Source organism: Ailuropoda melanoleuca, chromosome 12, assembly GCF_002007445.2.
Source record: "Ailuropoda melanoleuca isolate Jingjing chromosome 12, ASM200744v2, whole genome shotgun sequence".
Taxonomy (NCBI): domain Eukaryota; kingdom Metazoa; phylum Chordata; class Mammalia; order Carnivora; family Ursidae; genus Ailuropoda; species Ailuropoda melanoleuca.
In genome coordinates, this window is record NC_048229.1 from 68,911,024 (window position 1) to 68,916,103 (window position 5,080).

The window sequence follows — 5,080 nt, forward strand, 5'->3', positions numbered from 1 at the left end:
AAAGAGGGCCTTAGGACTCTGGACAGTCTGTGTGGGCAGTATGGGGGGCTGGGCCCTAGCCCCGGCGGCCCCCTCATCCCCCACATGTCTGTAGGCCAGGAGAGGGCAAGGGAGGAGAGCACGTGATGTCCTTGGCTGACTGGAGTCCTGCTGGGAACAGTCAGGCTCTAGACAATCAGGCGGTGTAGCAGGAGAGCAGCAAATTGCCATGATGTTTTGGGGCCTGGCTGAGGCCTAAACGATCCCACCAGAATACAATGAAGCAGATGTGCCCCAAGACCCATGACTCTAAGAAAAGAGGAGGCTATCCTGCAGGCCATTGCCAAATGCCCACACCCCACCTCAGGGCAGATCAAAGGTTATTCACCCACCACAAAGGACAGCCTTGGAAGGCAACTACTTCCTCCTTCCAGAGTTTGTGTGACCCCTGACCTCTAGGCTGGCATCCTGTCAGAGCCAGGTGTCACCTACCTGGGAAACTCTGTTGAGAGGCAAGTGGGCTTGGCTTTCTGGGGAGAAACACTGATGGAAAGTGGATATTGTCACAGGTATGGGGGGAGGGGATGGGGGCAGGGCCAGGCACAAGGACCTCTAAGCTGGCCTGGGGTTGTGCGTCCCCTCCCCGCCAAGTTCCCTGGGGCCTCAGGAGTTTTTTCTCCCTCCCACGGATGGCCAGACAACTTCAGATTCATCGTGCCTGGGTCCTAGCAATGCTTAATAATGACCTTTCTCACAAAGCACAAAGACACCCGTGGCTTCACCGAATTGTCACAATACTGGGCATAGCAGGTGCCGTGCCCATTTTGTAGATGAGGAAGTGGGGCTCGCTGTGTCTAAGGGACTTGCCTCAGGGCACCTGGTGAATGCAGGGTGTGTCCCAGCTAATCCAGGCTTTCTGTCTTCACCTTCCGGGACACTGGTGCAAATCTGCTTTCGTTTACTTCGCAGCCCTCTGAGTTCAATTCCCGTGGGCCTGCTCGATGCCAGGGAACAAAGCCCGATTCTTGCTCCCAGGCTTTGAAGATAAATGTGGCTCTTCTCCTGTGTAGCACAGTCCAGGTACTTGGGACAAGTAGAAAGTATATTTTGAGGCCTGGGGTGGGGTGACTTTTGAGGGCTCTGGCTCCCTGCACATGGAGGCCAGGGTGAGGCCCAGCTTCAGGAGCCAGCAGACAAGGAGCTGAGGGGCTAAAACGCCAGACCGCCGAAGACCTGGGTTCTAATGCGGACGCTCTGTGTGACCCTGGGATTGTCACGTCCACCCCCGGGCCTCAGGGTCCCCTGGTGTTGACCAGGACTCCCCAAGCAAGGCGTCGTTCCTTGCTTTACAGGGCACCTCCCCCTGGGCCCAGGCTTTTTACAGGAATCTGCTGGGAGTTTGGGGTGGGTGTCGGGAATGGGCACCTCCTTTCTTGCATGGTGGATCTCCCCCGTGAGCAACTTCTGTTCCGATTTCTATCACCATAGATTAGTTTGATTGTTCTGAATTTCATATAAACCGACTCCCAGGATACGCACATTTTAAGGCTTTGATTCCTTTGCTCTCCATGTCTGCGAGAGTCATCTGTGTTATGGTCTGTTTCAGCAGGTTGTTTTTTTTGGTTTTGGGTTTTTTAATGAAGATTTTATTTATTTACTTATTTGAGAGAGAGAACATGAGTGGGGGGCAGATGGAGAGGGAGAAGCAGGCTCCCCACTGAGCAGGGAACCCTATGTGGGACTCAATCCCAGGGCCCTGATTCCAGGACGGGAGCTGAAGACAGATGCTTAACCAACTGAGCCCCCCAGGCGCCCCATGTTTTTGGTTTTTTTAAAGATTTATTTATTTATTTATTTATTAGAGAAAGAGAGAGTGTACAAGGCAGGGAGGGGCAGAGAGAGAGAAACTCTGAGAGACACTGTGTCCACTTCGGAGCCCACGTGGAGCTCAATCTCACGGCCCTGAGATCACGACCTGAGCTGAAACCAAGAGTCAAATGCTTCCCCAACTATCACCCAGGTGCCCCTGTCTGTTTGTTTTTAATTGCTGGTATTAGTTATATTTTCATTCTCCTATTGAGAGACTTTGGGTTGTTTTAAGCTTTTATTTATTATGAATGAAGCCACTATCAACATGATTGTACAATTTAAAATGTTCTTCTAATAAACACCTACAAAACAAAGAAAAGACAAAATTACCGAAATCAGGAGGGTGACATCATAACAACCAGTACTATAGAAATTTAACAAGTTGTAAGGGGATATTAAGAACAACTTTATGGCGATAAAATCGATAATATAAGTACAATGAACAAATTCCTAAAAAGACAAATTACCAAAACTGACTCAAGAAGAAATAGGAAATCTTAATTAACATTCACATAATATCCATTTTAAATTGAGAAACCAAATGGAAGAGAATTTCTCAATCAACATTTCAAAATATGCTTTTTATTTATACCTGAATAGTAGCAAGATTTTAAAATGTCTAAATTGTTTATAGTAAAATCCACTTTTAAAATGCAGCTCTTTACATCGTACTATCGTATTGAGATATTTTAAGGAGGATCAAAGAAAATGAACAAAGATTAAAAGTTTACACAAAAATAAATACAAAGGTTATCAGGTGGATGATTTAGAAATACATATGCACATACGTATTTCGGAAGCCATAACATTCTAATGTCATTGTTTATTTTCATTATTCATTAGAGCCTCCTACTATAAGAATAATTCATACTATAATAATAGTATATTATTATACTATAGTTATAATGAGTTACAATGTAATAATTCAGACTATAAGAATGTCATTATTTGTAAAATTTATTGTACTATTTCATATATAAATATAAATAATACTGTATTGCAATTGACTTCCCATTTATACTTACAATATAATAAGTATCATAATTAAAGTGAAACTAAAAAGAATAGGAAATCTGAATATCACAGATATAACAATAAAAGGAATTGAATGAGTAATTAAAAATATTCCTACAAAGAGAAGTTTAGGTGCAAATACCTTCATAGTCGAATCCAACCAAATATTTAAGGAAGGAATAATACCAATCACACGTAAACTTTTCTGAAAGGCTTCCCAACTCATTCTATAAGGTTGGTATTATCCTGATAGCAAAGCCAGACAAAGACATCACAAGAAAATAAAGCTATAAATCAATAGCCCTAATGAATATAGACACAAAAATCCTTTACAAAATATTACAAAACCTAACAACATATAAAAAGGATTCAACATCATGACCAGGTAGGATTTATTCCGGGAATACAAGGTTGGTTGAACATTAGAAGGTCAGTTAATGTCATGCAGTGTATTAATAGAACGAAAAACAAAACCCACATGATCATCTCGAAGACACAGGAAAAGTGATAAAATCCCAAACCTAGGGGAGCCTGGGTGGCTCAGTCTGTTAGTGTCTGCCTTCAGCTCAGATCATGATCCCAGTGTCCTGGGGTCAAGTCCCATGGGCTCCCTGCTCAGCGGGGAGTCCGCTTTTCCTTCTGCCTGGCACTCCCCCTGCTTGTGCGCGCTCACTCTCTCCCTCCTCCCTCTCTCTCTGACAAATAAATAAAAATAAAATCTTAAAACAAAACATGAACTGACAGTCATTTCACACCACTCACAAAATGAATTTCAAATGAATCATAGATCTACATATAAAAGCAAGAACCATAAAAGATCTAGGGGGAAAAAAGAACATAGGAGAAAATCTTAGTGATCTTGGGTCAGGCATCGATTTCTTTTTTTTTTTTTTTAAGATTTTATTTATTTATTTGACAGAGAGAGAGACAGGCAGAGAGAGAGGGAACACAAGCAGGGGGAGTGGGAGAGGAAGAAGCAGGCTCCCAGCAGAGGAGCCTGATGGGGGGCTCGATCCCAGAACGCCAGGAGCACGCCCTGAGCCGAAGGCAGACGACTGCGCCACTGAGGCGCCCCCAGGCATTGATTTCTTAGATATGACACCAAAAAGACAACTCATAAAACAAAAAATAAAGTAGATTTCATAAAAATTAAAACTTTTGATTTTCAAAAGACACCATAATGAAGATGAAAAGAGAGGCCTCACACTGAGAGAACGTTTATTTTTAAATCCTCTATCTGGTGAAGGGCTTACATGTGGTACATAAAGAACTCTTACAATGAAATAATGAGAGGACAAACGACCATTCAAAAAAATGGGCAAAAGAATTTAATAGATACTTCACGCAAAAAGAAGTGAGTGGAAAAAGGAACGTGAAAAGATGCTAAACATCATTAGTCACTAAGAAAATGAAAATTAAAACCACAATGAGATACCATTATGTATCCAAGAGGAGGCTAGTCTGAGAGACAGGAGCTCCCAAGTGTTAGTGAGATTGGAAGCTGCATATATTGCCGATGGCAATGAAAAATTGTACACTTCGGAAAAGAGTTTGGCAGTCTCTTAAGTAGTTAAATATAGGGGCGTCTGGGTGGCTCAGTGGGTTGAGCGGCTACCTTAGGCTCAGGCCATGATCCCGGAGTTCCGGAATCGAGTCCCGCCTCCGGCTGTACCTGCTCAGTGGGGAGTGGGCCTCTCCCTCTGACCCTCCCTGTCTCCTGATCTCTCACTCACTCTCTCTCTCAAATAAATAAATAAAATCTTAAAAAATAAAGTTAAATCTATACTTGCCATGAAGCCCAGAAATTTTATTACTGATTATCCGTCTGGGAGACACGGACACATGTGTCCCTACAAAGACTGGCCACAAGTGAGCGCAGCACCATGCATACCAGCCTGAAACTGGAGACAACCCCCACGTCCCTTGGCATGTTGAACGGATAAACTGTGTGTGGCCATAAAGTAGGATAGCATTCAGCATTAAAAGGGACCAAACTTTGAAATGTACCAAACCCAAGACAGATTAATGAATGGACGAAGGGATGACAGACGAATAAAGATGTGATCAGGGATGTTTAGTAAAGTGACAGGATCTAGCCCTGGGTACCTGGGTGTTCGCTGAGGATCTAGCCCTGGGTACCTGGGTTTGCTGCAAACTTCTTTCCACTTTGCGGTACCTTTGAAATCATGAATAACATGACACGGCTCAGCTGCGACTG